Raw genomic sequence first — 22,258 nt, 5'->3', positions numbered from 1 at the left:
AACTTTGCTGGCAAGCCTATTATGTGGCACTTTTCAAACACCTTTTGGAAGTTCATGTACACCACATCAACCCCATTGCCCTCATCAACCCTCTCTGTTACCTCATCAAAAAACTCGATCAAGTTAGTTAAATACGATTTGTCTTTAACAAGTTATGCTGGCTTTCCTTAATTAATCCACACTTGTCCAAGTGACTGTTAATTTTGTCTCAGATTATCGTTTCTAATAGCTTCCCCACTAGCGAGGTTAAACTGACTGGCCTGTAATTGCTGGGTTTATCCTTGCACCCTTTTTTGAATAAGGGTGTAACATTTGCAATTTTCCAGTCCTCTAGCACTACCCCCGTACCTAAGGAGGATTGGAAGATTATGGCCAGTACCTCTGTAATTTCCACCTTTACTTCCCTCAGCATCCTAGGATGCATTTCATCCGGTCCTGGTGACTTATCTACTTTAAGTACAGCCAGCCTTTCTAGTACCTCCTCTTTATCAATTTTTATCCCATCCAGTATCTCAACTACCTCCTGTTTCACTATGACTTTGGCAGCATCTTCTTCCTTGGTGGAGACAGATGCATAAAGTACTCATTTAGTACCTCAGCCATACCCGCTGCCTCCATGCATGGGTCTCCATTTTGGTCCCCAATTGGCCCCACCCCTCCTCTCACTACCCATTTAATATTTATATGCCTATAGAAGACTTTTAGATTCCTTTTTACATTCACTGCCAATCTATTCTCTTACTCTCTCTTTGCCCCTCTTATTTCCTTTTTCACTTCCCCTTTAAACTTTCTATATTCAGCCTGGTTCTCACTTGTATTCTCAACCTGATGTCTGTCATACCCCCCCCCCCCCATTTTCTGCTTCATCTTACTCTCTATCTCTGTTGTCATCCAGGGAGCTCTGGCTTTAGTTGCCCTACCTTTCCCCCTCGTGGGAATGTACCTCGACTGTATCCGAACCATCTCCTCTTTAAAGGCAGTCCATTGTTCGGTTACAGTTTTGCCTGCCAATCTTTGATTCCAATTTATCCAGGCCAGGCCCATTCTCAACTCACTGAAATTGTCCTTCCTCCAATTAAGTATTTTTACTCTAGATTGCTCCCTGTCCTTTTCCATAGCTAATCTAAACCTTATGATATTATGATCACTGTTCCCTAAATGTTCCCCTACTGACACTTGCTCCACTTGACCCACCTCATTCCCCAGAACCAGGTCCAGCAATGCCTCCTTCCTCGTTGGGCCAGAAATGTTTCATGGCATCTTCTTTTGTTTTCCTTCCATTCTTTGGATTTCATGTGCCATGACTGTCTTGGATTAAGAGTAAGAGCACAGTAGCATGCTTCCTGAGGCCAATGTGCCCTCAAGTTCTATCTCTCCATCCCTCCCAAAACAGTTGTGATGATATATGAAGATGGTGCTCTGCAAGGAAGCACATTGGGGAGGATCTCTGCTCGCTATTATCCCAATTCTTTTGGAGTAGCTTTATTATTTTGTTAGAAATAACAAACATAAGAATCTTCCTTCTATGTTTACAGTTTGACTAACACATAGCAACTTGAGGAAATCTTCCTCCAATGTCATAATTGTGTCCCTGGTATAAAATAAAATAGCCTGAAAGCCATTACTAGAAGTGTGATTAAATTCTGCCCTTAATATTTGTCAGTGATTGCCATGCTGCATATGCCTTCACCTGGAGAAAAGCTGTCAACTTATCGTAGACTATGGTTGATGATTTCAGCATGAAAAAGATATCTGGAAGGTGGAGGTCCCCATTGTATACAAATGGAAGGAAATAAGTTAAAATAAGCTCACCATTATAAGCAGCCCCATAGTACCCAGTAGGCATTGAAGAAAAAGATCTTTGTCATCACCTCCAAAAAAAATTGCTTGTTTATGCAAAACTAAGTTGATAATAGATTTCGTAACAGCTACTGTATGGTAATTGCACTTTTCCAAAAATGAGAAGAATTTTGTTTCTACTAATGTCTTGTACCTAATATGCATTATTAAACATATTCAAAACACATCATCAACTTTGAAACATAAGGAAGACCGGATGAAAAATATCTGGTAAATAAACTACTGTAGAAAAATTATACTGTTGGAATGTAATATATGCAGAAAATTAATTTCATTCACCAATTATCCAATGTGTAGGATGGAAAGAGGAGTGTTCACTTCAAAGGTATAGAATACAGTTTTTTTTCCTCTCTCGCAGAATCACAAGAATGCTTTTTTCCCAGCAGACTCGAACAACAGCACAGTTCAAATCATTAATGAAGGAAACAAGTGATAAAAGAATTCAAGTCTGTCACAATGGTTATTAAATATACTGTCTAATCTATCTGCAGCGGCAGAGTGATTTCAAGTGGCAATAATATATAGGTGACCTTTAGGTAGACAGTTGCATTTCTGATTTTAATAAAACGCGCACGTTTACTGAAATGTGCCTGTTTATAATACATTGCTGTGTGTGGAATTTCCTCCAATCTACTGCAGCTTACTTTGTGGTAAATTGGTAGTAATGACATCACAGAGAAATATAATATCTTTCTGCAAATGTTATTTGGCACTGCACCGAGACACTGGAATGTTTCTGCACATGGAAATCTCTCAAAAATACTAAAAAAAAATTGGAAGTCAAAAAAATTCAAACACAAAATATATTTTATCAAATAGCAGGTACCAGGGAGTGAGTTAAAGGCTGTAATCTAATCTTTCAGTTTCAGCTGACATTTATAAACCACTTGAGCTTGACTCTCGCAGGTTATGATGTCATCTAAATCCCTCAATTAGGTTACCATCTTGTAACTCACTGCGAGAATCTACTATTCTATATTTATTTTGCTCAGCAGATTCAGGTAAAATTGTGTTTTGTTCATGCTGTAGTCAAATTCTCATGAAACTCTTTTCATCCTTTTATATATTTGACAGCATTTTAAACTCCAAAAACAGCAACAAATTTCAACAATGCGGGAACAGTACCATAGTGGTTATGTTACTGGACTAGTGATCCGAAGGCGCGAGCTGAAATCCCATCATAGCAGCTGGGGAATTTAAATCCAGTTAATTAAATAAATCTGGAATAAAAAGCTAGTATCAGTAATAGTGACCATGAAACTATCGGATTGTTGTAAAAACCCATCTGGTTCACTAATGTCCTTTAGGGAAGGAAATCTGCCGTCCTTACCCGGTCTGGCCTATATGTGACTCCAGTGGTTGACTCTTAACTGCCCTCTGAAATGGCCCAGCAAGCCACTCAGTTGTAAAAAACCGCTACAAAAAATAATAAGAATGAAACCGGATGGACCACCTGGCATCGACCTTGGCACCGGCTACAGACATGACAACGGCACACCCAGCCCAGTCGACCCTGCAAAGTCCTCCTCATCAACATCTGGGGACTTGTGCCAAAATTGGGAGAGCTGTTCCACAGACTACTCAAGCAACAGCCTGGCATAGTCATACTCACAGAAAATACCTTTCAGCCAATATCCCAAACTCCTCCATCACCATCCCTGGGTATGTCCTGTCCCACCGGCAGCACAATGGTATACAGTTGGGAAGGAGTGGCCCTGGGAGGCCTCAACATTGACTCCAGACGCCATGAAGTCTCATGGCTTCAGGTCAAGCATGGGCAAGGAAACCTCCTGCTGATTACCATCTACTGCCGATGAATTAGTGCTCCTCCATGTTGAACACCACTTGGAAGAAGCACTGAGAGTAGCAAGGGCACAAAATGTATTCTGGGTGGGGGACTTCACTGTCCATCACCAAGAGTGGCTCGATAGCACCACTACTGACCGAGCTAGCCGAGTCCTGAAGGATATAGCTGGGCCTGCGACAGGTGGTGAGAGAACCAACACGAGGGAAAAACCTACTTGACCTCGTCCTCACCAATCTACCTGTCACAGATGCATCTGTCCATGACAGCATTGGTAGCAGTGACCACCGCACAGTCATTGTGGAGACAAAGTCCTGTCTTCACACTGAGGACGCCCTCCATCGTGTTCGGTGGCACTACCTCTGTGCTAAATGGGATAGATTCAGAACAGATCTAGCAGCTCAAGACTGGGCATCTATGAGGCGCTGTGGGCCATCAGCAGCAGCAGAATTGTATTCCCACCACAATCTGTAACCTCATGGCCCGGCATATCCCTCACTCTACCATTACCACTAAGCCAGGGGTTCAATGAGGAGTACAGAAGAGCATGCCAAGAGCAGCACCAGGCATACCTAAAAAATGCGTTGCCAACCTGGGGAAGCTGCAACACAGGTCTACATGCATGCTAAAAAGTGGAAGCAGCATGCTACAGACAAAGCTAAGCGATCCCACAATCAACGGATCAGATCAAAGCTCTGCAGTCCTGCCACATCCAGTCATGAATGGTGGTGGACCATTAAACAACTGACGGGAGGGGGAGGCTCCATGAATATCTTCATCCTCAATGATGGTGGAGCCCAGCATGTGAGTGCAAAAGACAAAGCTGAAGCCTTTGCAACTATCTTCAGCCATAAGTGCCGAGTGGATGATCCATATAGGCCTCCTCCTGAAGTTTCCGCCACCACAGAAGCCAGTCTTCAGCCAATTCAATTCACTCCACGTGATAGCAAGAAACGGCTGAGCGCACTGGATAAAGCAAAAATTATGGGCCCCAACAACATCCCAGCTGTCGTGTTGAAGACTTGTGCTCCAGAACTAGCCACGCCTCTAGCCAAGCTGTTCCAGTACAGCTATAACACTGGTATCTATCCGACAATGTGGAAAACTGCCCTGGTAAGTCCTGTCCACAAATAGCAGGACAAATCCAATCCAGCCAATTAGCGCCCCATCAGTCTACTCTCAATCATCAGCAAAGTGATGGAAGGTGTCGTCTGCAGTGCTATCAAGCAGCACTTACTCACCAATAATCTGCTCACGGATGCCCAGTTTGGGTTCCACCAGGACCACTCAGCTCCAGACCTCATTACAGCCTTGGTCCAAACATAGACAAAAGAGCTGAGTTCCAGAGGTGAAGTGAGAGCGACTGCCCTTGACATCAAGGAAACATTTGACCGTGTGTGGCATCAAGGAGCCCCAGTAAAACTGAAGTCAATGGGAATCGGGGGAAAACTCTCCACTGGCTGAAGTCATACCTAGCACAAAGGAAGATGGTTGTGGTGGTTGGAGGTCAATCATCACAGCCCCAGGACATCACTGCAGGAGCTCCTCAGGACAATGTCCTAGGCCCAACCATCGTCAGCTGCTTCATCAATGACCTTTCCTCCATCATAAAGTCAGAAATGGGGATGTTCACTGATGTTTGCACAGTGTTCAGTGCCATTCGCAACTCCTCAGATAATGAAGCAGTCCATACCCGCATGCAGCAAGACCTGGATGACATTCAGACTTGGGCTGATAAGTGGCAGGTAACATTCGCACCACACAAGTGCCAGGCAATGACTATCTCCAACGAACGTGCGTCTAACCACCGCCCCTTGACATTCAACGGCATTATCATCACCGAATCCTCCACCATCAACATCCTGGGGGTCATCATTGACCATAAACTTAACTGGACCAGCCCCACAAATACAGTGGCAACAAGAGCAGGTCAGAGGCTAGGTATTCTGCGGCGAGTATCTCACCTCCTAACTCCCCAAAGCCTTTCTACCATCTACAAGGCACAAGTAAGGAGTGTGGTGGAATACTCTCCACTTGCCTGGATGAGTGCAGCTCCAACAACACTCAAGAAGCTCGACACCATCCAAGACAAAGTAGCTGTTTGATTGGCACCCCATCCACAACCTTAAACATTCACTCCCTCCACCACCAGCATACCGTGGCTGCAGTGTGTACCATCTACAAGATGCACTGCAGCAACTCGCCAAGGCTTCTTCGGCAGCACCTCCCAAACCTGCGACCTCTACCACCTAGAAGGACAAGGGCAGCAGGCGCATGGGAACACCAGCACCTCCAAGTCACACACCATCCTGATTTGGAAGCATATCAGCATTCCTCCATCGTCGCTGGGTCAAAATCCTGGAACTCCCTCGCTAACAGCACTGTGGGAGTACCTTCACCACATGGACTGCAGCGGCTCAAGAAGGTGGCTCACCACCACCTTCTCAATGGCAACTAGGGATGGGCAATAAACAATGGCCTTTGCAAGCAACGCCCACATCCCATGAACGAATAAAAAAAAATTATTCTGCAGTAACAAGGATAATTGGGGACCTGAACTATACACATGTCAGCCATTGTTTTATCACCCTCATCAGAACACATGTGCTGGTACATAGGATCTCAAAAGATGAGTTAAAAAAAGAATGAAACCAGACTCAGGCCAAAGTGCGGGAAATTTCTTTTTTTATTATAGCAAGTAATAATAGTAATATGAACCACAAGACCTGAGTTACATTCCTAGTCTAAAATAATATTTGCTTTGAGGTTTCTCCAAGGGAGTGAGTTTCTCAGTGTTACTGGGTTGCCTCACCAGAAAAAGCTGCCCAAAGCAAGCCCTGTAGAGCATCTCTTGTTGAGTCGTCTAAGAAGTGGCATTGAGGGTATCAACAAAGACACGGAGGCAAAAATACACAGAGGAAAAAATAAAGGACAGTAATTAGTAGAAAAGAACATTACAAATAAAGCGCCACTTTACGATCAGATTTTATGCTGTGCTACCTTACCCAAAAGGACAAACCCTAACTCTAAATGTACAGGAAAAGATGCTACGATAGGGCTGACTGTGATTTTCCCAAACACAGACTAAAAAGTGACCATTAGATCAAGCCATATACGTTTTTTGTTTAATGAGAAATATCCATGCAAAATGAATCGATAAAGGGGAATTTTGATTCTACAGATAAAGAGTATGCCATATTTTTGTGTTATGCTAAATACTCCTAGTTTAAATTTTAGACACCAGTACCAGACTATACCGAGTAAAAAAAGTGGGTTTGATTTTTGAGAAATCTGGAATCATTTTTAAACATTGTGAGAGGCAACTGCTGTATATAGATTCCTCAGTGCCATGTAACCTTTGAAAATGCTGTAAAAGGAGTACTTCTGCTTTCTCACTTTGTTGCGTATTTTATTAATAACATATTTCCACTAATTTTGAATAAGTAAGCATGACTTTCAGTAAAGTCTCTTTAATTTGGAAAATGTGTACAGAGCAGACTTCAGTGCAAATTTTAAAAGGTTTTTAAGTTACAGGTTTTTTTTGTTGTGCAATAACGGAAGAGGCCCAAATAATGACAGATCAAAACACGAGCAGCATTCTGATTTTCGACCCTAGATAGAGTGTCAAAAAATGCACGATTCTTGAACCAGAAATGAGGTTAACTAACAAGCCCTGCTTCTTCTGATGACACCGTATCCATTTCTTGTACATTCAAGCAAACAGTGCTACCTCCTGGTAAAATGGATAAAAAAAGAGCAGACCATGCTTTTTTTTTCCGGTTTCTTTCCCCCCGGGGGATGGGAGAGTGAGTGATTTAATAACTGGTTAGAGCTTTAAGGCTGGAGTATATATTAGAAATTAATATTTTAGACCTCCTAGCACAAACACAACAATCTCTGCTGTTTATCTATAATTATTTTTAAAGTACATATTTTGCACAAATGACAGAGGCCTGCAAGCTAATTCAGCTAATGGCACCTGCTACTTTTCAGTTTGTATCAGCATTTAGTGGTAAAGATTAACCTTAAAAAAATAAGTGGATTAGACATGAATATTTTCCACTCAATGGATGCCGCTTGCACGTGCTTGCCAATGACTGAGCTGCTCTGCTTGAAAGTTTTGTTGTGCTTGCTGCACTGCCTCTTACATAATAAAGACAAGACAGCGCTACAACCTCACTGAATAAAACTGGTTAAAATGGAAAGCATTACAGGTATGTATTGCCGAACAGGCTGACCTTGAATTAAAAGCTGTTTAAAGGATAAAGTGGAATGAATGAAGATTTAACTATTGTATGATGGATAATAATCTGCTATAGAAATCCAGGAAGCCATTACAGCCAAATGCATTACAGAGAACTGATCTTTTTTCTCAAAAAAACATCTCAGTATAGCTCAATGGTCCAATCTTTTTTACTCTAACCACAAAATTTTAAAGAATCAAATAAAAAAAAACCTTCTCCGAAAGAATCTTATGGTACAAATGAGAGAGAGAAAATATCAAGAGAAGCCGAATAACTGTTCACCCAAAACTTTAACCTTTGAGCTGTTTTATAATATGATAAAAGGCATTTTTTAACTTTAGGCAGAAAATGTTCTAACGTTCTAATGGAGCTTTATGTGAGTTAGGTTTTGGCAGTCTCAGACCCCAGTAGACCAAGAACACATCTGCACCAGGTCAAAATCATCTTAAAAGCAAAGGGAAAAAAAATCCCTTCACATAGAAAAATTCCCCAACTGGCTGATGTTTATATGTTGTATTCCACAGTTCCTATAGGGGATAGAAGAACATTTATGGAAGACAGGCAATTCGTATTATCTGGAAAATCAATACAATTTAATAGAGAACATATGGAGAAATTATAGACAAAAGCAAAATTGAGGAGCAAAATGTCAAAACAGCAGAGAAATTAATGTAAAACTCATCTTTAAAAAGGCAGAAAAAGAATGGGAAGAAGATAAGGCAATGATAAGAAGTCTGATCAAAGTGCAGAGGACCCATGAAATGGCAGTTTATTGAAGTCATTTGAGAACTACCAATTGAAAAGGAAATACCAGTAATGTGTAAAGGTAAGAATTAGTTACTGTCTGACGAGTTACAGAAACAATATTCATAAGCTGTAAATTTCAGGTTCTCGATGGTAAAATCCTAATCCATACTGTTATTATTTTGACAGAAAGAGAAGAAGGAACTGGAGTATCCAAACTCTGTGATCCTTAAGCACTGGGTAAACATTAATCTTAAGTGTAGACAAGATATTGTATATGGTTTCAGGTTAAAAAATAGATACATTTGCCAGATCCAACCGTTAACCCTGAGATCACCATTCATAGTGTTTCTTGTCCCTATGCTATAAGAATTCTAATTTATTCAGCAAGGTAAAGAATGCCTTGAAGTGAAAACAAAGTATTTCAGTTAACTTTTGTTAAAGAAGTGCATACTTATAAATAAAACAGTGAACCCACTTTTGCTCCAAATGCACCAATATGGCAATGCATGTGTATGATAGATGTAACACAACTCTGTTCGATTTGAAAACATTGCACATTTTCAACAATCTTTGATGTTAAATCAAATCCTTGTCATTTACTGAGACCCACAAAAAGCTATTATTACAATTCACAACATAAATTAAACTTTCAAACTATAAATCAAGTACGGTCTACTAATTTCATGAACATGTTATCGACTGCTAATCATACTGTGAATTAAATAAAGGATTATACTGAAAAGTAACTGGCAAGCAGAATGTTTTCTCTTAGACTGTGAATGTTTAGCATTGGTTCCTGTTAATGACTGCTTTGTTTAGCATGATTTGAAGCTCAGTGCTAAGATGGATACAGATGATACATGGGATACTCACCTGTACTTTTATATAATCAATATTCCCCTTTAACAAAACCTCTAAAAAATGTTTACAGTTATTAAATTCATTTAATTTTACTTCTTGCCTCATTTATATATTGTTTTAATAAATGCTTCAACAAAGCTATGGGTTGAGTGTTGGGCTTTCTAGTTTCTAAGTACTAATCCTAATCCTCCGGTTGCATAACATTTCTGAGGAATGCAGAAAAGACTGTAATAACTTTTAAAAAATACAAGAGATGAACATTTAATAGGTTTTTTTAACATCAACCTGAAAATATAAATTTATCAAATCTACAAAAACATCAAAATTAAAGTGCTCCGATTGTGGTTTTTATTAGTCCTTAAATCAGGCTAACGCTGGTATGCAGACACACTGGAACCTGGGTCACAGAGCAGTAATTTACACTGCCAGCCAGCTTCTGTGTTAAATTAAGAATGCTAGCATTTTGGTCGGTTATCAGTGCTCCATAACAAATACAGGACAATTTTTTTTTGATATATTAATTTTTGACCAAATGTCCACCGCTTGACTGCTGTAACGAGGTATGATATATTGAGCTCAGGCGGTTGCCTAGGAGACCTGGGTCCCCTGTTACTTGTCATTACAGTGCAAACAAGCCCTGGCATATAATGTCATTCCAGTCATCATAGAGAAATAAGGCAATGCTGGCCCGTAGTTAATTGCATGCAGACACATCACAACCACTAAAAAGTCCCATTTTGTTTGCAAATAAGAACAAGAGGTTTCTGAATAGTTAGGATCAGAAACATGCTGTAATTGCATTTGAACACTTAATTCCACAAAAAGCAATATAGCCCAGGTTGAAGCACGGGCTTTTTGTGAATAACTGGAAATTGCACCGAGAAAATGGAAGGTATGCCAAGTTGTAGAATAATGTATTTTATGGGAGAAGAGTGGATAGATGGTAGATTTTTTTCCTTTCCTTTCAGAGAAGATATGGTGGTCACGTCTGTTCAGTTGTTTCTTTCTTTCATCTTCCGTTTTTATTTTCAAAGGAGAAAGGGCAATGGCTAAATAATGAGCTGTAATTTTCAATGGTAAAGTGCACCTTGCTAAGGATTCCTGTTTGGATCTGATACTTTATGATTTACCACTGCGGTAAGGTGGAAAGATCAAAGCAATGCCAAACGCAGACCTTTTCCCCCCCTTCTTTTCTAACTTAGAAGAGGTGCCTGATTTATTAATTTATGTTCTAAATGGAAATTACAGCTGTTTTTGGTTTCCAAAGATGGTAAAAATGCAACTTTTATTAATGTACTAACAAAGCCCTTTAAATAAGATGTATTGGGCCAAATTGAACTTTTTTAAATTTCCACTGGTGTAAACTATGTTTTTGCCCTGAATATCAGCGCAACTAAGTGTGTTTTCCAGTAAATAAGCACCATCCATTTGATACTTTTGCTCAAATCTAGTGCACTGAATGATGCATTCTTGTATTATTCAGATATGGTAGTTACAGTGGACTGGCCCGAGAACAGTCTGCACACAGACAGAACAAGCACAAAGGAAAATATTAAGTCAAGTCTATTGCCTCTTGCAAAGTCCTAGTAGATCCCATAAGACTGTAAAAATCCTATACGACTTACAGTTTATCCTTCAAGATCCTATTGCAATTGTTCCAGAGGAATTATGTAGGGTTTTTCAATGAGAGATCCTATGGAATATTTTGATAGGGAAATAAGAATTTTTAAACTTCACTTCAGTTTGCAGTACTCTATAGTAAAGAATGTTTCCAATTCTGAATGTTGTGCCAGCAGTAGCTGTTTTTTTCATTTGGCCTCTTGCAAAAATGGTAAATAAACCAGCTGCTGGGTTTTTTTGATAAATAGGAACATAATTTACATGTTGCTTCTTTTCAGAGAGGTACTTAGTATTTTTCAAGTCCATATATATGGGAATTTCATTGCACTGAGAAAGCATGGGCGAAATTACTTTGATAGCTCACCCCTCACTGCCCCCACCAAAAATATTGCAATAGACAAATGGCCTTATGTCACTGAAGGGACATGAGCCCCTAGAAAGTATTTACATTTAAAAAACAAACATCAAAATCAGAAAAAATTGACTCACCTTGCAGCATCCATGTTGATTGTTTCCAGGAACAGGAATGAATGCTAAAAGTAAGGTACCTGTACTAGATTATATCTAGAACCATATAAAGATATTTGTAGTTTTGTGCCTCACTTAATTTGTGCAACATACTGATGTAACAGCATGCTAGACCATAAAATGCAGGTACGCAGTGGTGAAGCCTGTTGTGTATTTTGAATGTTGTATTTGAATTGTTCCACATAGCTTACCGTAGTTGTGATGTGCAATGCACTATGGGAAATAGAGTGCATTAAGTGGAAGAGATTCTTCTGGAAGTAATGGCTGTTAACTGAACTCTGTCTCCTGCGTACTCTTTAATTGTTATACAAGCAAGGTTAATAAACTCTTGAGATCTAACAAAAGTGGCGACGAGGACGTCTGAACTTACGTGGCTCTGCTGTGCGGAAGATAGTCGGGTTTTACGTGTTTAAAACTGTTTATTTTGCCATGGACAGTTAATTAACGTGAGGCTGGCTCGAGGAAAGGAGCTTGCAATGGCGGGAAGACGAAACGACGTATAAGGTACTAACGACTTGAGAAAGGGGAGGAAAAGCAGTGAGTAAATTGGGAAGGACATTTATTCAACTGTGAAACGATCTGTGAATTGAAGCACTAAATAACTGATAGTGATTTTAGTTGAGTTCAACATTGGAAGGATCCTTAGTGAATGATAATTAGGAGCCCGAGAGAAGGAAAATGGCTGGAATTATCGGTAACATTGGACCGTTTGATGAGAATGTCGAACAATGGAGCTCATACACAGAACGATTTGAATACTTCACACAAGCAAATGACATTGGAGGGAACAAAGTAGTACCTACATTGTTAAGTGTGATGGGACCAAAGACTTTCAATCTTTTGCGTACTTTAGTGCATCCAGATAAACCAGGGACTAAACAATATAGCGAAATTGTGGAGATACTAAAAGGGCATTTTTCATCCAAACCCCTAGTCATAGCTGAGAGGTTTAGGTTCCACAGGTGTAACCAGGAAGAAGGAGAAACAGTGACCATGTTTGTAGCTGCACTAAAAAGACTATCAGAGCACTGTGAGTTTAATGACGTGCTAAATGATACTATAAGAGACAGGCTAGTGTGTGGTATGAGAATTGAAGCCATACAGAAGAGACTATTAACGGAGAGTAATCTGACACTACAAAAGGCCATTGAAATCAGTATTTCCATGGAATTGGCAGCTAAGGAAGCTCAACAGTTTGGTGCAACAGAAAAAGTGCACAAAGTAAGAACAGAGAGTCAAGGGCCATGTTTCCGTTGTGGCAAAATGGGGCATCTTGTGTCTGCATGCTGGTGAGTGGACATGGATTGCCACAGCTGTGGTAAAAAGGGACATATTCAGCGAGCATGCAGAAATAAAAAGGACACAGAGAAAACGTCAAAGACGGAAGGAAGGAAAAAAACATTCAGACAAAAGACAAAGAAGCATGTCCGCTCTGTAGAACAGGACAAAACAGAGGCAAGTGACACTTCAGAGGAGGAATTATCACTGAACGTGCTGACTGTAGCTGGGGATTCGCATGGCTACTGGGTCTCACCCTTGCTAGAGGGGCAGCCTGTGCGAATGCAGATCGATACCACGGCAGCGGTATCTCTTATGTCAGAGACAGTCTAGAAAAAGACATTAAAGCACCTTCCACTTCAGCCAGCTAACATAGCGTTAAAGACATATACCGGTGAAAGAGTAACCGTGAGAGGTATCACTGAGGTCACAGTTCAGTTGAATGGACAAACTAGGAAGTTACCACTCTACATAGTTAAAGGAGACTACCCCTCCCTACTGGGACGTTCGTGGATGGAGAGAATAAAATTAGACTGGTCATCAGTCTACATGATGTTACACAATGATCCAGGCTTAACCGCCATCTTAAAGAAACATGCAGAAGTCTTTAATGGAGAACTGGGTAGCATGAAAGATATTACTGTGAAGCTTCGTATTAAGCAGGATAGCAAACCCAAGTTCATGAAGGCACGACCCGTACCTTATGCCATCAGACCAAAAGTCGAGGCTGACTTAGAAGCCCTAGTTGAAAGCGGAGTACTAGAACCAGTCAGCGTGAGTGAATGGGCAACACCCATCGTACCAGTGCTCAAGAAAGGGGGTGGAGTTAGGATATGTGGAGATTTTAAAGTAACTGTTAACCCTGTATTGTCAGTGGAGCAATATCCGCTTCCCCATATTGATGATTTGTTTGCAGGACTTGCTGGGGGCCAGAAGTTTAGCACAATCGACCTTGTCAAGCCTACCTGCAAATGCATGTGGATGAACAGTCACGAGAAATGCTGACTATTGTGACGCACAAGGGCCTATTTAGGTATCGTCGACTTCCTTTCGGAATTACATCAGCTCCAGCGCTTTTCCAACATGCTATGGACCAGATTCTTAGTGGATTGCCTGGAATCCAGTGCTATTTAGATGATATCTTAGTTACTGGGTGTGATGACCAAGACCATTTGCGTAACTTGGACGCAACGCTACAGAGACTGAGGGATTATGGACTCAGAGTTCGCAGGGATAAATGCGATTTGTTTCAGGCATCAGTTGAATACCTCGGTCATGTGATCGATGCCACAGGCCTTCACAAGGCACCATCCAAGACCAAGGCAATCGTGGATGCCCCAGCACCTGAAAATATCAGCCAGCTGCGTTCTTTTCTAGAGTTACTGAACTACTATGGACGGTTCATACCGAACCTAGCCTCGATGCTGAGGCCGCTGCATTGGTTGCTATGTAAAGACAAGAAGTGGGAATGGACTAACAAGTGCCAGGAGGCGTTCATGACAGCAAAGGACACGCTCCTGAAGTCAGAGGCTTTGACGCATTTTGACCCTTCATTACCAATGCAGTTAGTTTGTGATGCATCATCATATGGTGTGGGAGCGGTCGTTTCTCATATCATGCCAAACGGAGAAGAGAAGCCGATAGCATTCGCATCTAAGACTTTGAACAGAGCTGAAACTAACTACACCCAAATAGAACGAGAAGCACTGAGCATCGTTTTTGGTGTTCGCAAGTTTCACCAATATTTGTACGGGAGACAGTTCACCCTACTAACAGATCACCGCCCTCTCACGACCATCTTCGGGCCACATACAGGGATTCCGTCACTTGCTGCAAGCAGAATGCAAAGGTGGGTGCTGCTGTTGTCTGCACACACATTTGACATTAGATATCATAAGTCTGACCTGCACGGCAACGCCAACGGTCTTTCTAGGTTACCGCTGCCTGTCACCAAGCCTATGACGAGTAGCATGGACATCTGCTATTTTAGGCAGGTGGAGAACACGCCGGTTACTTCAACACAGGTCCAACGAAACACCAGAAACGACCCAGTGTTGTCTGCAGTGCTGGACATTATCGTCAGGGGCAAGCTTGACAGCGATGACCCAAACCTGAAACCATATCTCTTAAGGAGAAACGAACTGTCGGTGCAGTCTGGATGTTTGCTGTGGGGGAGGAGAGTGGTTATTCCACCATCATTACGGAAACCAGTGTTACAGCAACTACACTCCGGACACTGCGGAATGGTTCGTATGAAAGAAATAGCGAGGAGCTACTTCTGGTGGCTGGGTATGGATGGACAGATTGAGGACAAAGCTAAAACCTGTTTCTCATGTCAGAGAGTTCGTAATGTGCCACAGCTTGCACCTCTTCACCCCTGGGACTTTCCGGAGGAAGCATGGCACCGCATTCATGTAGACTTTGCAGGTCCATTCGAGGAGAGAATGTTCCTGGTGGCTGTTGACACACACAGTCAGCGGCCAGAGGTTGTTATAATGAGGTCCACCACCGTTGAGAAGACCATCGAGAAGTTAGGTGAGGTGTTCAGCCGATTTGGATCTCTGATGCAACTTGTCTCAGACAACGGTCCACAGTGGGTGTCACAAGAAATGGCTACATTCCTGCAGGTGAATGGCGTACAACATATCAGGGCTGCACCATACCACCCTGCGACCAATGGTCTAGCTGAGAGGTTTGTTCAGACCATGAAACACTCTCTAAAGGCATCGCAAGGCCAGGGAACGCTTCATCAGCACCTGAACAGTTTCCTGTTGAGTTACAGCATCACACCACATGCGACCACAAAAGCATCACCTGCCACTCTACTGCTCAAAAGAGAGCTACGAACCAACTTAGACCTGCTGAAACCGCCAAAGGTGAAAGACGTGGTACAGTATCAGCAGGACAAGCAGATCAAGCGACGGGAACAATGCTCCAAAGACAGAGTCTTCAGTCCAGGTGAACATGTGTTGGCACCTAACTACAGTGGTGGACCTAAGTGGGTTCCTGCTACTGTCATTGCACAGACTGGTCCAGTATCCTACACTGTACAGACACCCGAGGACATTGTCTGGAAGAGACACACCGATCAGCTTCTACGAAGTGCAGCAACACCCACTGAACCACCAACAGCAGTTTATCTGCCATTGGGTGACGCTGTGGGTCATCCGCCTTCTACACCGAGAGGCTCACCTTCAGAGGAAGCAGCCGCTTTAGCCCCTATCTCATCAGCAAGGGAGACCTGTATACAGGCACCTCAGCCGCCTTCACCTGTGGTGACGTCACCTGTGAGAGACAATGAACTGGAGAGCCAGGTTGACCACCGGTATCCTACCAGAGAGCGGCAGGCCGCTATACGTTTGAACTTATAGTTCAGAGACTTACCCTTTATCTGGGGCAGAATAATCCCCATGGGTATAACAAGTTATTGGGGGAGAAATTCAGTGGAGCCGCAAACGGGGCGCCAAGCTCGCCTGGGCGCCGGAATTAGCGCAGCGATCGGAGCAGTTGCGACCACCGGAAATTCAGCTTGAGCGCCCCAAGAGGGACACGGGGTGAGGCTCGAGGCGCTCCGCGTCCCTCTTAGGGCGCTGAAACTGAATATCTCAACGCAACGTGCCGCAGCGTGTGGCGCGCTGTGGTACTGCAGGCCTTCCTCCCATTCTTAAGGGGGAGGGGCCTGCACCAGTGCGATCGGAGATTGCGAGTGCCGGCAAAAGAGCCCGGCACCGAGGAGAAATGCCGGGCTCTTGGAAAACAGCTGGCACTGCTGCGGGGGGAGATCAGGAGGCCGGGGACGGAGGTGCTGGCAGGCGGCCGCCGAAAAAAACAACCGCCCCGCACCTCCACCTTAATTTGCGCCACTGCTGCCACAGGTAGGCCCCGTGAACCGGGCGCGATTTGCGAACGGCGCTACAGAGGCGGGCGCTACCGAATATCGAGATCGGGGCGGTAGCGGGGCGCTGCGCACACTGATGACGTCATCGGTGGCGGCGCAGCGCAACAGGCTAACGCCGCCATTAGCGCCCCAGCTAAATATTGCGGGAGGCGTGGCCAGTGGCGCTAAAGCCACTGAGTGCCCTCTTTAGGCGCTACTGGTGGCGCAGCCCACCGAATTTCTAGGCCATTGTGTTTTAAAATTTTGTGGTTCTATTGGGACATCTAATGTAAGAGGGGAGATGTTGTGTATTTTAAATGTTGTATTTGAATTGTTCCACATAGCTTACTGTAGTTGTGATGTGCAATGCACTATGGGAAATAGAGTGCATTAAGTGGAAGAGATTCTTCTGGAAGTAATGGCTGTTAACTGAACTCTGTCTCCTGCGTACTCTTTTAATTGTTATACAAGCAAGGTTAATAAACTCTTGAGATCTAACAAAGCCCTAGTGGGCAGTTTCTGATACTGACCAGACTGTCAGGGAAGCTCCAAAGAGAAGTTGGTCATTGACCAGAAGAATGGAAAATTGGAGGTCAGGTTATCCCAGGTTGCTCTTGTGCACCTCCTAGTGACCTGTTACAAAACAGAGTAGACTGGGAGCAGGTCAATTTTTTGCTCTTAAAGCATCACAAGGGAAATCTAAAAAATAAGGGAACAATTTTTTAAAATTTGTTTATGGAATGTGGGCGTCACTGGCAAGGCCAGCATTTATTGCCTATCCCTGGTTGCCCTTGAGAAGGTGGTGGTGAGCCGCCGCCTTGAACCGCTGCAGTCCGTGTGGTGAAGGTACTCCCACAGTGCTGTTAGGTAGGGAGTTCCAGAATTTTGACCCAGTGTCGATTAAGGATCGGCGATATACTTCTAAGTCAGGATGGTGTGTGACTTGAAGGGGAACTTGGAGGTGGTGGCGTTCCCATGCGCCTGCTGCCCTTGTCCTTCTACGTGGAAGAGGTTGCAGGTTTGGGAGGTGCTGCCGAAGAAGCCTTGGCGAGTTGCTGCAGTGCATCTTGTAGATGGTACACACTGTAGCCATGGTATGCCGGTGGTGGAGGGAGTGAATGTTTAAGGTGGTGGATGGGGTGCCAATCAAGCAGGCTGCTTTGTCCTGGATGGTGTCGAGCTTCTTGAGTGTTGTTGGAGCTGCACTCATCCAGGCAAGTGGAGAGTATTCCATCACACTCCTGACTTGTGCCTTGTAGATGGTGGAAAGGCTTTGGGGAGTCTGGAGGTGAGACACTCGCTGCAGAATACCTAGCCTCTGACCTGCTCTTGTTGCCACAGTATTTATGTGGCTGGTCCAGTTAAGTTTCTTGTCAATGGTGACCCCCAGGATGTTGATGGTGAGGGATTTGGCGATGTTATTGATATATTCAATATATTCAACAATACTGTTGAATGTCAAGGGGAGGTGGTTAGACTCTCTCTTGTTGGAGATAGTCATTGTCTGGTACTTCTGTGGCGTGAATGTTACCTGCCACTTATCAGCCCAAGCCTGAACGTCGTCCAGGTCTTATTGCATGCAGGCATGGAGTGCTTCATTATCTGAAGAGTTCTAAATGGTGCTGAACACTGTGCAGTCATCAGCGAACATCCCCATTTCTGACTGTATTTTGGAGGGAAGGCCATTGATGAAGCAGCTGAAGATAGTTGGGCCTAGGCCACTCCCCTGAAGAACTCCTGCAGCGATGTCCTGGGGCTGTGATGATTGACCTTCAACCACCACAACAATGACAAAGAATTGGAATTAAAAGTATAATTAAATCATCCTTGGGCATCATAACACCTAGAATAAGTGAGCTAATAAAATATTGTCAACAACAATAAAAACAAATTCCTACATATAAACAATTTTTTTTTAAACAGAACATGCCACAAAATAATTGTGAGTTACACAAAGGAAATTGTACATGCACATTTTTCATCTATGGTAGACATAGGCTTTTAATTTGCTATTTAAAATCTAGAAAGATCTCTCCGCAATCATCTGTTTACTGCACTCTAGTGCAATCCGTCTTAACCATGAAACCCTAGCATAAGGCTCTTGAAAAAATGGACTGTGTAGATTTACTGTAAGGAATAAAATGAAGAAGGTTTCTCTTTGAGCAGGCTTTCATCATGACAGGGTGAATTAAATGGTGGTCAGGTAACTGATGGCTCCAGGATACAGGGAGATAATGTAGTATGAAAATAATGGCATATGGAGATTTTAAATCTGAAGACTTCTGATACCAATTTACTCCTGTAGGATTCAGTTGTCGATCCCACTGTGAGCTGAAACTGGATTTCATTTTCTTCTGTGGAAAAAAATGACAGCCTTGACTGGTGAGGTGTATCGCGGGTAAATTATAGATGTAAGACGGAAACTGCACACAGAGGTAGTCAGAAAGGAGTTATCAATTTCACAGAACAAAAGGTTTTAACAATTTTCCTGTGATGGCTGCAGGAGCGTTTTAGTAACAGCGTTACAGTTCAGCTAATGAAATAAGTAAACAAAGATTTCTTAAAAAGATCTGTTTTCGAAATACAACCTTTGTACGAGCTGCTGCAAAAGCCACTAGTAATTTAACAATGGTGTGGTGGCATTTTTTTTCAACAGTTCACATCAATAACAGGCAGATATCATGAAATAAACTAGAACACCGGAGAAGGGGTTGCAGGTCTGATCTGGGGAGGGGGGTGATTGCAATCCACTTTGTCTGAGTTATAATTGTGCATGCTTACTTGGAGCTTTTCACTGTGATTTAGTGTCTACAGTGTCACGCACTCAAAAAGTCAAAGCTGTAACCCCTGTGCAACTTATTTATTTTTTCAACTTTATTTTTCTGTCTTTACATATTCTTTACAGATTGCCTTCCTACATCCATGCTATTCGCCTTAATGAAGAGAAGGGAAGAGTTCAGCCCATGGACATATCCATTTACAGCCTAACAGAAGGCAGACTTCAGTGGCATGGAAAAGGGCCCCTCTCCAGCTAGTGTTCCTTCCCTCCGTCAGACAGTCCAACAGAGAATGGTAAATATAAGCATCGTTATAAAACATTGTGAAGAGAAGGAGCACGACCAGAAGACACTCAACACAAGGAGAGATGTCTGCAATACGTATTCTCAATAGCTGTCCCTAAGATTCTCTGAACTGATTTACAAAAAATGTTACAGTGATACCGGCCCAACAGATTTGGAAATTCGAGTATATCAATTGAGACTGTGATTCAGATTTGGCTTTCCTAGTTGAGGTCCTAATGTTTCAAAATTATAACCACCTGGTCACTGGCCGGCAATAATTGAGGAAAACATTTACTGTTATGAAATAAGAATGGTGATGCATGTATGCACAAAAGTAGGTCAATTGTTTGCACATATCAATGGAAAAACAGAAATTATATGTGCATGTGCCTACAAGATTTCAATAGACAGCACAGTGATTGCTATTTGGAGTGGATTCATTTGGATTCAATGTGAATCCAAAGCAAATATCCTTTTACTAATATGCGTTGACAGCAAGCAAAGTACCTCGCTCCCAACTTGGAAATTCTACCATATTGCTTGACCCATAAGATCCTTTACAATTAAAAATGATTAGCACCCCATCAGTAATATTGTTACTGATTCATAAACTGTATCGTGTAAATTAACTGAGACAACAAAGGCAATTGTCTTTCAATAATGGGGATTTGCCACGAAGATGATGACTACAACTAAAGTAATCGCTACAACTGAACTGCACTGATCACTATAAAAATTGAAATAACACAAAATATCAGATGGATGTCATTTTGGAAACAGACTTTGATCATTATAAGCAACTGATCATTACAAATGGTGATCAATATAAAAGAGTTCCACTGTGTAACCGATTCCCCTACAAGCCCATTATCCGCTGCACGCACAAATCTTCTATGTATATAGCTGATTTTATATTGATTTTGTGCCGTGCTAGTATTGCCGGGCTCCCAACATGTGGGTCTTGCTCAGCCTGTGACAGTCTCAAAGTAAGTTTGCTAGACTTGTTAAGGCTGATTGGCAGGAAGACTTCCCGAAATCTGTCAGCTGCTACTGCATAAGTCACGAGCAAAAGTAGAGTGGCACATGGAGAGATGTGAAGTGGGCCTCTTCTCATCCCAGTTAACTTATTCAGTTGTTGTTCCAGCGGTGGTTACAAAAATACATTTTCTCCTGATCACAGTAGAATATACTATCTTTGTATTTTTGCTTTTGTCCTCCATGTTCACTTTTTCATTCCCGTTCGGATCACGTTCTTGCTCTCACCTTTCCCCTTTAGACCTGGATCATGTTCTTCCCCCATCCCCACAGTTCTCTCCATGATCTAAACATCCCTCCCCCACCCCCGAGTTCCTGATCTACTCCCCCCAACCCCGAGTTCCTGATCTACTCCCCCCCTCTGAGTTCCTGACATTCTCACCCTGCCAAATTCCTGACCTTCTCCCCTTGAATTCATGACCGTCTCCTTACCCCTGAGCTCCTCTCTCCCCCGTCGAGCTCCTCTCCTCTCCCCCCTGTAATCCCCTGTCCTCTCTCCCCGATCCCCCTCCCCTCTCCCCCTCCAATCCCCTCCCCTCTCCCCCGATCCCCCTCCCCTCTCCCCCTCCAATCCCCTGTCCTCTCTCCCCCGATCCCCCTCCCCTCTCCCCCTCCAATCCCCCTCTCCCCCCCGATCCCCCTCCCTTCTCCCCCCGATCCCCCTCCCCTCTCCCCCCGATCCCCCTCCCCTCTCCCCCTCCAATCCCCTGTCCTCTCTCCCCCCGATCCCCCTCCCCTCTCCCCCCTCCAATCCCCCTCTCCCCCCGATCCCCCTCCCTTCTCCCCCCGATCCCCCTCCAAACCCCTGTCCTCTCTCCCCCCGATCCCCCTCTCCTCTCCCCCCTCCAATCCTGTCCCCTCCCCCCGATCCCCCTATCCTCTCCCCCCTCCAATCCCCTCTCCTCTCTCCCCCCCGATCCCCCTATCCTCTCCCCCCTCCAATCCTGTCCCCTCCCCCCGATCCCCCTATCCTCTCCCCCCTCCAATCCCCTCTCCTCTCTCCCCCCGATCCCCCTATCCTCTCCCCCCTCCAACCCCCCGTCCTCTCTCCCCCGATCCCCCTCACCTCCCCCTCCAATCCCCTCTCCTCTCTCCTCCCGATCCCCCTCCCCTCTCCCCCCTCCAATCCCCTCTCCTCTCTCCCCCTGATCCCCCTCTCCTCTCCCCCCTCCAACCCCCCGTCCTCTCTCCCTCACCTCCCCCTCTAATCCCCTCTCCTCTCCCCCCCGATCCCCCTCTCCTCTCTCCTCCCGATCCCCCTCCCCTCTCCCCCCTCCAATCCCCTGTCCTCTCTCCCCCCCAATCCCCCTCTCCACTCCTCCCTCCAAACCCGTCCTCTCTC

The sequence above is a fragment of the Somniosus microcephalus genome, unplaced genomic scaffold (genome assembly GCF_052327205.1).
Source record: "Somniosus microcephalus isolate GS21.2 unplaced genomic scaffold, FLI_Smic_1.0 unresolved_chr1, whole genome shotgun sequence".
In the NCBI taxonomy this organism is placed as follows: Eukaryota; Metazoa; Chordata; class Chondrichthyes; order Squaliformes; family Somniosidae; genus Somniosus; species Somniosus microcephalus.
The sequence above is the reverse complement of the archived record's forward strand: the minus strand, read 5'-3'. Positions refer to the sequence as shown.